This window comes from Anopheles maculipalpis, chromosome 3RL (assembly GCF_943734695.1).
Source record: "Anopheles maculipalpis chromosome 3RL, idAnoMacuDA_375_x, whole genome shotgun sequence".
In the NCBI taxonomy this organism is placed as follows: domain Eukaryota; kingdom Metazoa; phylum Arthropoda; class Insecta; order Diptera; family Culicidae; genus Anopheles; species Anopheles maculipalpis.
In genome coordinates this window covers 20,097,642-20,110,722 of record NC_064872.1, presented here as the reverse complement: position 1 = coordinate 20,110,722, position 13,081 = coordinate 20,097,642, and the positions used below count along the sequence as shown (strand labels likewise).

At 40.9% G+C, this 13,081-nt stretch overlaps 2 protein-coding genes across 2 annotated transcripts in view; one reads left to right on the top strand and one right to left on the bottom strand.

Moving 5' to 3' along the window:
- LOC126565490 (uncharacterized) overlaps positions 1-13,081 on the top strand; it is a 500,287-nt gene that overhangs the window by 382,263 nt on the left and 104,943 nt on the right. The window lies entirely within an intron of this gene.
- Positions 3,218-13,081, bottom strand: part of LOC126564886 (geranylgeranyl transferase type-1 subunit beta) — a 322,137-nt gene continuing 312,273 nt past the window's right edge. The window contains exon 4 of the mRNA XM_050222009.1: positions 3,218-3,229. The gene's annotated coding sequence lies outside the window, so the exon portion shown is untranslated. The remainder of the gene's footprint in view (positions 3,230-13,081) is intronic.

Below are 13,081 nucleotides of genomic sequence, written 5' to 3'. Positions count from 1 at the left end.
CTTTGCAGCCGTTCGGGCATCATAAGGATCCCCGGCGGTACCGATGCGCGATAAACTGGGACCGAAGAACTACGAATAAGCACGGATTATGTTGATCGTCGTCCTTTGATCGCTTTCCGTAGATTGTGGCATCGACATGCGCCAGTCGCTATTTCGACCTAAGTAGCGATAAAAATTGGTTTGGGAGATCTCATGTCTTAACCGGTGACCTTGCTGTTGACGGAATGTCTGGGTTCGATTCTGCAGTTAATTTAAAAGTTTATTGTGACTTCCGGCTCCATGCGTTTTGCTGGTGTCAGGGTCGCCAGTGACAACATTGATTCACTGAACCAATGAAATAAGTATGGGAGACGTGAAGTAGTGACAGGCGGTTTAACGATTTATAAAGACTGACAAACACTGCTCCCAGTGCAGAACTAACTATGTAATTATGGATTAATCTTGCCAAGAAAGGATCAATAGATAACAGTTGATGCCTATAGAGTTTGAGTATATGTTTAATACTGTTTTCTTCTGTACTAAAAACATGCCTAAGATTGAAATGAATTGAATTGAATTAAAGAAATAAAATGAAATATTTCAATTTGGTTTGAGACCTTAATTGGTATTGGTTATTTTGGTTTTCACTTCAAGAATAACATTAGGATAACTACAGGATTCATTACAGGAACGCAGGCATAAACAACCTCAACAAAATGCCCCAACCAAGCAGTGACATTGAAAAAAGTATTTCAAATAATTTCTTTTCGTCTTAAGATTTCCCAAAAAATATCTCTATTTTCTCTTTCCCGACAGCAAGACAGCGATCACAATGTGCAGTCCCCGTGCAACCTTGTTGTGATGTTTAATGATCCTCATTCCAACCTGTAAATTAAGCAAGGTTCCATAACTTTCCCAACCCCCTCCTACCGCCAAGAAGCGCAAAACAGATAAGATTATCACTTATCCTACCAACCATCGACAATAATTATCTCGCTTCCGGATACTGCCGGATGTGTACCCGGTGTCAGATTTCCACTAACCGGAAACAACGGGTCGCAAGACGCTCCGGAGAGTTTTGATAGGCCTTGTTTACCTTGTTCTGCAAGCGTGTCATTGCGAAAGTTTTCTCATTTAAATTTTCAATTTAGCAACAAAACTCTCGATGTTACTACGTAAATGCGATTTCATCCTTATTCTGTTCAGCTCACTAGCACCTTTTAGTCGTTGGGCTGATGGATAAAAGCGCTAAAAAGGTAAAGTCTTACCAAACAGACGCCGATCGGGTGGATAAATAGGGAACGGTTGGTTGATACGGTTTGGAAATATCACCGTCATCATCGTCAGGCATATCATACACGCGATGTGAAAAGTTGTTTCAACCCAACTAGTTGGTTCCACTAGTTGTTAACTGAACGCTCAGTTGCTGATGAAACTAAAATAGCATTAGGCACGTGCTTCGGTAGATAGAGAAGCGATTAAAACGGGAGAATGTTTGTTGCTGATACTTTCTGTTCTCATTTTGCTTCTAAGTTTAACGAGTTTAACTCAAGTGTATCTTTTGGAATAGAATCAAAGAGTTCCCTTCCCGGCAAGACATAGCCAAACTTGCATCAATAGTAAGATGCTCAAAATGCAAACAGTTTTATTTAGCAGTAAAGCAACGCAACACAAACGACACATTTAATCTACGGTGACGTAAACGCTTCACTTACTTAACGGCAGCGCAATGCATTTCCTTCCGGCAGAGAAACGTTTAACTACGTCCTAAACCATTTGCCGCTAAATAATCATTACCCGACGAGCACCCGTTTACAAATGAACGGAACGGAATAATATTTTCCCCAAAAACCCACTTTTCCACCCCGATGCACTTGGATGCAGTTTTCGCAATTCGAATCTGACGCGCAATCACGGCAGTTGTGACGCTCGTACGCGAGCAGTGTCGGAAGTGGGCTACCGGAAAACCCGATAAGACTAGTACCGCCCGGATGGTGGGTTGACTTGGAATGGGCGTTGAAGACAGTGGGCGCTCCTCGGAGTAATGAGCAAACTTGTAAAAGTTCACCAAACCCCAATTTTACGCTCCCGTAAGCAAGCAAGCAAAGGGCCCGTTTCTTTCGCGTTCTTCAGAACTGTCCGGAATCGTGATCGGAGGATGGTGGTGGTTGTGATAAGATTTTACACTAATTGAAGTTGCCGATGCTTAACGCGACGCGGTGGTCGGCGTGACGATGCATCCGTCACAGTGATTTCGTGAATCGGTTGGAAAGCTCAGTTGAAACCCGTGGGCGAAAATGTCAAGTGCAGCGCTACGACCTTTTTGTTTGCCCCTTTTTGCAATCTGGCATGACTTTGACTCGAGGAAATGATCCGTGCCGAAAAGAGTTTTTAGAGTGTTCGAAGCATTGCAAGCTCCACGCCTTGGTGTATTAAGGGGGAGAAGAAATAAATAGAATTAATTGTGATGAAGAGATTCGTGTTTGAATTTTAAAGAGTTCGGCGGGGAAACTATTGTTTGAGTAGTGTAAAGTTGATTTAAATAATGTTCTCCTTCTTTTCAGAAAGCTCTTCGCAAAACTGATTAATATAACAAACAATTATAGAAATGTTTATTAAAAATTCGTTTTGGATTTAAAGGTAGTTATTTGTGTATGCCGTGATTTGAACGTTGCTCGTGATCGTTACCAGGGCATGTCGCTCACAGCGTTTTTAAACTGTATTCGTAGTGTGCTACCCACTCTATGTAAATGTATTTCGTCCACGCAGAAATTTGTATATTGTGAACTTGTATCTTTGTTGTCCCGCTTACAGAGGGGCGAGGGAATCATATGTAAGCTAAAAAAGTATAAAATAAACATAAAAATTAACAAAAGACAATATTAAATAAAACCTTGCATACTTCAAGGGGTTATAAAAGATCCAAAACAAACTACCTTTGTCAAAAGCTGCCTTTAAATGTATAAAGCGTAAATTGTATCGAATCAGTAAGCGGCAAATCTAGGAGAAGATGACTGCACAGCAGTTGAACACGTACCATCTCTTCATAGATTTTAAGGCCGCATATGATAGCATAGCCAGGGTAGAACTCTACGAGGCCATGAGCTCTTTTGGAATCCCGGCCAAACTGAACAGGCTTGTTAGAATGACCATAACCAACGTCGCATGCCAGGTGCAGGTGTATGGAAAACTCTCAGGGTCCTTTGCTACCACGAAAGGCCTGCGTTAGGGAGATGGTCTCGCCTGTCTCCTACTCAACTTGGCGCTAGAGAGGGCCATCCGTGACTCGGAGGTGGAGACTTCGGGAACCATCTTCTATAAGTCAACCCAGATCCTGGCATGCGCTGATGCTGTAGTCATCATCGGTCTGCAGCTCTCCCAGGTAGCAGAGGCCTACCAAAAGATCTAGCAGGTGGCAGAAAACCTCAAGTTGCAGATTAACGAGGCAAAGACCAAATTGACGGTGGCACCATCAGCGGCCCTACTAAGAAATCTGGAACTACGTGGAGGTGATGTACGGATAGGTGGCGGCAAATTTGAAGTCGTTCAAAACTTCACCTATCTTGGGTCAAGAGTCAACACCGAAAACAGCATAGAGACGGAGTTGCGCGCTAGGATGTTGACGACCAGCCGGTCATTCTACAGCCTGAGGAAACAACTCACCTCAAAAAACCTGTTGCTACAGTCGAAACTGGGACTGTATCGTACCTTGATAGTCCCAGTACTCACATACGCCTCTGAGACATGAACCCTGTCCAAAGCAGACGAAACCCTCTTAGCCGCGCTCGAGAGGAAGATGCTCAGAAGGATCGTTGGCCCCGTATGTGTGGAAGGACAATGGAGTAGTCGCTACAACGACGAGCTGTACGAAATTTATGACGACCTCACCGTCGTGCAACGAATTAAGCTCGCTAGGCTCCGATGGGCTGGCCATGTTATACTCATGACACCGGACGACCCAGCTAAGAAAGTCCTTAAGGCCGTCCACATGGACAGAGGAGGCGTGGTAGGCCTAGATTGAGGTGGGAAGATGGCGTGGAATCATCCGCCATCAAGGCCGGGATAACGGATTGGAGGACGAGCGCGCGGGACCGTGAGCGGTTCCGGATTCTGTTGCAGCAGGGCAAGACTGTAAAGCGGTTGTAGCGCCTGATAAGTCAGCAAAAAAGCATAAGTAAGAGTATTCCCATCCTACATTTGTTTGCAAACTATACATATCATCCACATTATTGAAAACAACAATGCTTGTGATTGATGAAAATATCCTTAAATGTTCTTTATAAAATCTGTTCGTCGTTTCAACATGTATTTATTGTTGATTGTTTATTTAAACAATTTTTTATTTTTAAACTGAATTTAAATTCGATTTAACGACCTGGATCGGTGTAAATTACAGATTATTCAATAAAAAATAAAATACTTGATAATGTTCTTATCTTCCTCTTTTCATACTTTTCAATCAACTAGTGGTGCTGACTTAACCTCACTAGCTTTCTTATATTCTATTTGTAGTTGGTTAGTCAGCCATTCCTGACATTTATTCATATTCAGTCATCTGTGGACAATGTTGCACCATGAAAATAAAAAAAATGACACCTTGAGTCACAGGCGCGAAATTCACAATAACTTCAGTTTTTCCGTATTTTACTACCGGATAATGGATTTTTAGACAAAAGATTTTTTGAGAAAGATTTTCGAAGTAACATTTTTAAGGCATTTTTATAAACATAAATACCATTTTGTGAATATTCATCCCAATTACCCCGCAATTTGCGTAAACTAACATATTACATTTACATTTATTATCATCCAGTTCTCCAGGTATTAAAAGTCTGAGTGACATATAAAATTCATATTTTATCATAATTTTTTGTTGCACCACAAAAATACAACAGACTGAGTTTCAACGTCGTTTTAAAATAAGGACAAAAGGATGACACTCTATTTTTATCGTCAAACTAAGCTTAACTACGAAGAAAAGTCATTGCGTATTTTATATATTTAAAAAAACGACAATATTTTCACAAAAGCAGTAAACGTTAATAATTTTTAACACATCATTGGAGCCAGAATTTATCGATATAAAGTGTGTATTTAAAAGAAAGCTCCAGATCTTAAACTCCAACAATGAACCTAAAGATTGATCTTTTCTCAGATTGACGGGGCATCTATATTACCATTTAAAAGCTTATGTACAAATATTCACTGTGTCGTCGTTTTTCTCTTTCTTAATATAATAGAATATAAAGTATTCCGGAAATCGAAAGATTCATCTGAACCATTTTTGGGAGCTATAAGCTCGCACCGCTGCAAACTGTGCGAGTTTATTCTTGTACATTCATTATCTTTCCCTTTCAGGACATAATTTGGCTTTGGCTGGCTTTACAGGCTACCAATAAAATAAATAAAAAACAACACAAACTCAGAGCGGCTCACTGTTTGGTGTTGTGTATCGTTATCATTATCAATAATTTATGCTTCAACTGTTCCAACGCACAGTGTTCGCTCTCGTGCACTCGAAGCTCAAAATGGAACCCGTGTAAAAAAGGCAAATTGAACCAAAGCATTTGCTACACGCACAGCAGGGGACAATGCATGCTGTCCGAAGCGGAAGGCTTTACCAAGTGAACAAACGAATGAGCGATATCTCGGGTCGGTGGATTTTCATTCCGTTTAGGAAAAATAATTGCATCGTTAAATCCTCACATCGCCCTGTTGCCTCACAAACTCTCGGGTTCTCACTGTTAAAACACGGAACGACACATTTGCAAGCTGCTTAATTATCCCGAGTGTCACCGTCGTGGGTCCGCCGTGCGCAAACTACCGGTGGACAAACTCACAATTTATGATCCCATGGCCTCTGTCATCGATAAGCGTAGCACGAGTGCCATGACCAAACACGTTGTAATGCGATGTAAAGCGGTAGGGTAATTTGTGGGCATCAAGTGGGCATGAGATCGCTCGGTGAGATAAGGCCACTTGTTCCGTTCCTTTAAATCAGGTGCGATTCGTTTCGAGTTTTTCCCCTTTCCCTGCGAATGGATTGAAACGTTTAGTTCATTCGCGTGCAACACAAACCGATGTGAATAAAATGGGTAGATAAATCAACCGTCTTGTAACTTTATTCATTTTACAAAAAAAAAGTCACAACTCAACCGTACAGAAGAAGGTACACTACTTATGCTCCCAGTATGAATGATGAACAACGCCTAGGAGTGGGTGAAAGCAACTCCAAAAAAAAAAAAAGGAGAGCAATAATATACACACCGTTCACCAAGCGCATCCTAAGATCATTAAGGTTGGTGGTCGTGTGTTGAAATTGATAAAAAGACATAAAAGATAAAATATATCCTGCGCTACCCATCTTACCCATCCGGGGCACCGACGTGGGCAACAAATGGTTCCGGAGGTCGACGTGTCGCTGTGACTGATCTGGCCGTGGCCTGGTTTATATCTGCAGTTTAAATCAAATTTATGTGATTGATGACGATGCCATCATTTGTGCGTTGGATGGGTGGCTATGATGCTTTACGCAGGGCATGCCAAAGGCGTGGCACGTTCTCGAGTGTGCTGGAAAGTTGAAAGTTAAGTCGAACTTTGGGAAGGATGAAAACCATTTCCAATGCCGTAAAATCTGTTAAAGATGCGTATATTTTGTGTAAAATAGCAAGTGCGTCTTACGAGCTTGCGATTACAAAATGATTGCCTTCGATTGGTGGAAAATTAATGCATTCTGGCAAGAGGTAACGATACATGATTTGTGTCTTATGAAATTTAAAAGTAATTTTCCTTATATTTATTTAGGAAACAATTCCATGAACCAAATTTTCAATGAGCATTTAAATCGTAAAAAAGTCTTATCAATCTATCAAAAGTATCATACAAACGTGTTGTCTTTGCTATGTCATGATTTTTTACCAGTGTTACAGATGTTTATGATGGTGAAACTAACACCTTCAGCGACAGTTTATTATATTATAAAGGTTCAAAAGAAAATATAAGAAGACATAATAAGTCTATCTGTTCAAGTTCTATAATCTGTTTAATTTATGTTCGCAGAAAAAACAAATGTTACCCTCTATGTAGTTTCTACGTTATTCTTACAGCTAACCATAGTTTTAAGTGATCCTGAGTAACCTATCCATCTTTTTATGCTACTTCTTCTTGGCTTAACGACGTCTTAGGTCATACCGGCCATCGTAATGGCTTACTAGACTGCCGATACCACGTAGTTGGTTAGTCAGTCCTCTCTACGAGGGGACGGTCCAGATGGGATTTGAACCACGATTCTGACGTATGAAGACCGGTGCCGTTGTCACATGCTCCACCGGGCCGCCCCTATCTTATCCATAATAACAACAAAAAGGGAAAAAGACGCGGATGCCATAGTGGAAAATTTACAAAAGTTTGACACAATACATTACTAACATTATCGTCATACTATTATAGCCATCAAGCAAATATATTCACACATTCGATGCATAAGGCTTTACCGAAAGAGGAAAGCCTATTGAGGGTTTTTTCCGAAGCAGTAGTGTTTGCAACACGGGAATGTTGTAACGATTTGTAAAGACACCAGGACTAAGATTCAACTTGATGATTCTAGTTGGAGTAGTTGCAATATGTCCTTCAAATCTACAAATATTTGGCCAAAAACTTCATGTTTTGCAGCAGATATCTTTTGATCCGATTTAAAATGAGATAAGGTTCTCCATTCTCTTCAACCAACTTACAACTTGAATTTAAACTTACGCTTCTCCTTCTCGAAAACACAATTTACTATGTGACGTGCAACGGTTGGTTGAGCGATTGAAGCCAGCAACAACACTGAACAGCTTTTCCGCAAGGACCATAATTATCCATAATATAAATCACACCTAACCATCATTTAAAACACCTTATTCATCTGACGTGCTGTAGTATCAGATCGATAATAAACGCAGGCTGCTCAATAAAATACATTATCATTCCAATAGGAAAAGAGAAAGGGCACAAACACAACAACTACAACTTATATTTATATATTATTGATTTTCGTCACAACAGTTTCATGGCAACTTATTTAACTGCGAATGTTACTACCTATACCTGGACTTTTTCTTTGTGAATTTCATACTACAGGATGATTATTTTATAATTGTGGAAAATGTTGGTAATTTAGTTTTATCTGTTAACATTACCAAAGAAGTTTGCAAATAACAAAAGCGATTATGGTTCAAATATTGACTCATAAATGCTTGATGAAACTTTTTACAATTTTATTGGTTTTTTATTTTGCTTGTTTGAAGGCAAAATCAACAGGATAACTTAACCTTCATGCATAAACTTACACTGTTCATCATTGCATTCCCATTTGATTAATCGATTGAGTTGAACCACACTACAAAACAAGAGTCATTTGCTTGTAGCTGTACAGTCTTGAATCTAAATTCCCCCACACAATGCTTAACACATACATTCAATCGAATAGCAAAGATTTTACGAAAATCTTACCCTTCCCTCGCCCATCTTAACCCCCGCTAAACAGTGTTAAGCTGCCGGAAAACCTGCGTACACAAGATAAAGCCAATAATGGTGAATGGAGCAGTCCACACCGTAACATCTCTACGTGCTTGTTTCGTGAATAGTGAAGTAAACTTGCGTATCTTCCTTCCGCTGGAGATACTTCTCTGAAAGACTGCTCGTGCAACTCGTGGCCCAGAAGCGGTAGCAGCACAAGCAGACACCATATCCCGTGTCTTTCCGAACGTGTCGTACCGATTTTGAGACGCATACGCCTCACCGAAGTTGCCCATTTTCGAGGAAAACACACCGACTACAACTACATTCTAATGGGCTCGGATGGAAGTAGCAAATAATCATGCTCAACTTTCTTAACGGCCCTACTGTAGCAGCCAGAGCCCTTTTCCCCTGGGTGGTGAAGATTTGGTTGTTCACTTCAAGGAACTTCACTTCGACGGGAATCCTAGTTCGGGATTCAGCCCGGTTTGGAGAAGTGGATTATTATTAAAACTGATCGTTCTGCAGTGGCAGCCAGGAAGGGAAGATGGTAAAGGAATGTCTACTGTTTCCCGGTGAATAAAACTGACGTGTCTTGGTGCGTCAGATTCATCCCACTGCTGTAGGTTGGTAGATCATAGCAGACAAAACCAACACATTGGTATTCGACAGCAGTGCTCAAGACGGAGAGTCGTGCTAAAAGACGAACTAAGGAGTTTGTGTTGGCGGCTCGAGAAATAAATACATTCACAACATTTCCGGGAGCAGTACGGAAGAACGAAGACGCCGACGACAGTGAGCATGCACGATTACTTTTAATATTTTATTGGTTACCAACCAACGAGCTCCACAAAAACGAGGTAACTGGGAGAGTGTGTGATCTTCCAGGAAAAAGAAGGCGTTTTTCAGACAGCTAGCCAAAGTCAAAAAGAAAAGGCGTGAAAGAGTTTATGCTCTCTGTTCCAGAAAACCTTCACAACAATTCCAGCGGTATGCAGAGAAAAAACCCAAGGACTGGATGGTGCAGCATAATCTTCCGATGGGGTTGTTGATGAAGAAAAACGTGAAAATACTTATGCCCAAACCTCCAATACCCTATTCCACCTTCGGGTTCGTTCACCGACTACCATAGGTGCTGGGGAGTTCTTGTTATGAAAATTTCCTAAAGAGGATCTTCAGCATTCAAAGCTTTTCTTTGCCCATGCAGCGGCCTCCGTCATATGCTTTATCCGTTTGGTATGTTTCATGCAAAGGCGAACAAAGAAGTCGACCGATTTGTACCCATAGTGGTAGAGGGTACCGTACAAAAAAAAAAAAAGGATTCACGATGCTGTTTTGCGATCTCTTGAGAAGAGTAGGCTGAAGGATACATGTCGTCATATGCACATCGGGCGAATGTGTCCAGATTTTCAATAATAATATAAATGTTCGAGTACGATCGGTTGTCTCCGTAATTTGTGAACTTCTTGGCCTTATATAAAAATAAATTCTTTACGCGATTCTTCCACAATTAATTAATTGAAACTGTTTGGCCTAAAATAAATACATTTTAAGGACACTGTCTCGTGTTCCTATAGATAAGAAATTATTGTTAATATTGAAGCGTTACTGAGGAACAAATTACAAATGATTTTCTAATCAAATTTTTTTTGTGTTTTTTAACATTTTTTCGTCATTTCCAATCGCAATTTTTTCAATGATTTGTTCTCTAAATCAGCGATGGAATCCGACTCCTGGTTAAAAATGGAAAAAAGGTGATTTTTTGTAATGAATGAGTGATATTAAATTAATGTTTACCAAGGTTTGACGTGATGTGTTTCTATCAACTCTATTGTCAATTGTTAGGACACTGAGGCAATCAAAACAGGAAAAGAAAATCAGGAATAAAACTTCATTTAATCGTTTGGCACTCGGTTGAACACATAGCAAAGATCCGTTGAATAATTTTGTATTTTCTATGCAAACACAAAATTTTGGTTCGAAGATCAAATGTGGCTGATATCTTTATTTCAATAACTTGGAAGGTTATCCCAAATTTGTAGAAAAAACGTGTAATTGTATAGTCCCTGTATTTAAGGATTATGTGTAAGAATTCGTTTATGTATGTCACAGAAGATATTCAATATACATGAAAAATTTATTTAACAATTTCAGTTGAGGAGTAAGATAAATATTTATTTCGAACTAACACACTGAAAAACAAGCCCCTCTGACAGCACACTTTCTCACTCACATACAGAAAAAGCATCTAAAACTGAAATAAATACCTTTTTAAAGATTGTAACTTCCCACTGTGTTATGGGGTGAGAAACACAAGAGTACAGAAGAAATCGAAACATGACAATGGAGACGAAAGGAATGGCTAAAAAGCAGTACCTTTCATGCAAACCTCTCTCACACGCACACATAAACTTGCAAACACACATAACTTATAAGGGACTGAAACGTAATGCCAGCTAGTGTAACCCATTGAATGAGTATGTGCGAGCTTGTGTGCGTTACTTCCGGTCTCTTCTTATCCTGTGCCAGATTTGCTCCATTTGCTAGCAGAACCAGCAGAGAAAGAGAACCCATTTTCATGACTGAGATAAAAAACACACGGGAATGGTTTGATTTTCCGTTTTTGCTTTTCCTTTTCGAGTTTATTTTACCTCCCCTGTTTCGAACTGACTCTTTTTCTGCTTCCTCCGATGCGTGCCGGGCTTCCAGGGAGGAAGAAAAGCTGTTGAGCCTCTCAAAAACTGTAGTCATCACCAACCATACCCGTACCATAATGGCGCTTGCCTCCCAATACCTGAGACCTGGGAGGATAGCAACGCAAGGGTTCGAGAAAAAGGGATATAATAGTATGATAAAATATTCACATATTTTGCTTCATCCCCCTCTCCACGTTCCGGAAGGTTCCTTTTCCTCGCGTATAAACCGCCCCAGCTTGGGTACAAAGCTTCGGCGACACCGAGATGGAGCCCACTTATCCCACGCAAAACAGAAAAAGCGTTACGTTCCTTCCAGCATCTTTGGCTTCTCGAAAACGCAGACTCGGTGTCTCTGAGCCTTAGCCTTTCATTAGACTTTCGTTTTGCTTTTTCCTTCACTCGGACGAGTGTTGCTCTCGAGCAGCCACCGGTCTAAAGAAACACCGGAGGTCTTCACTTAACGCCCAGAAATCTATCTCCGCAGCCCGAAAATTACCTATTCATCATCGAGCAACCTTTCCCCGTGCGAGCTCTCGTACTCAATTCGTAGGACACAATTCTCGGCAATGCCTGGAACGTCTCATTTCCACCGGTAAGCAAACCGAAGGACCCATTTAGAAGCAAGTAAATCTTGCTTGCCTCAACGACGAATATTGAGATGTTAGCAACCGTTCCGCACACGACACGACAGTAATCCGTACCATACTGGTACGTCACATTTGTGGTAAGTTTGTGATGCAATGACTGTGGCTTCTGTCTTCCCGAAACCAAAAGTCAAACAGCTTTACTTGGGCTCTTGGTGGTGGGTGCGAGCTCGGGAGTGAAAACTAACGTGCGCCGAAGTTTGTACGCGGGCGTGTGGATTGTGTGGACGAAGATTGACATCAATAATTTTATGCCTACGCTAACGGAACGGACTACCGGATGCGGGTACTGCTCGACGTGACAGTTGCTGGAACTGAGTGGCCCGGTTTTGATGCTCGGAGGTTCTAATTTGAATAACAATCGCTTCACGGTTTGCCATTCGAAGCATCCGGTGCGGTATGATGGGACATCTGTAGCTTCAACTGTGAGCGTCGCTAATCGTGCTGTGAGGTCAAAAAGTTTGAGTAATGATTATCTGTGTTTGGCTGTATGGCGCAAAGCTTCTTTCAAGCAATCCAATGTGTCGCTTTATTTGTGTAGAAAAATAGCTCATTTCATTTATAATTAATTTACTACTATCCACGCTACAAAGCACGCACTACTGTTTATTTCATTGATTTATTTCATCTCACACACCACCATATCGGCCACGTACACACGCGTACAATAAAGCACACTTTCCACCAACCCAACACGAGTTCCACTATCGCACCAGTAATGCTTCTAAAGCTAATCGGAAAATTATGAAACCCGCTCGCACTGCCCGTACAACTACACAGCTCAGCCAGCCATTTTGTCTAGTTTATGAAGAGAAATGAACAGCAGCAGTAGTAGCACCGGCAAACATGATGCACAAACTAATGTGAAAGCACAGATCGTAGGAACGGAAGGCGAACAGTCCGGAGAGAAGGGCGAGGACATGAAAAAGTTCTTCCCGTGCCATCGCAGTAGTTGATTATAAATTATCGCTTCCACGATATTGACTTTTCATTTGCGACATCTGCCACGATCGTGACGTGGTGATGTTTTCGTAAAGGATCTAAATTTGCATATTCTGAAGCGTGAATGAAAATTCTGTACTATACCAACAAAAGTGGGACGAAGATTTTATGATGAACTTCCCCATAACGGGTATAGCGTGTAAGAAATGTGACCTGAAGGATGAGACATTTATAAAGGGTAATAAACAGGTAAGAGCAAAACTGAAGCTAGATTACCTTTCATAATGTATGCTATTCTATGAGATTTTCTAAAAACGATGC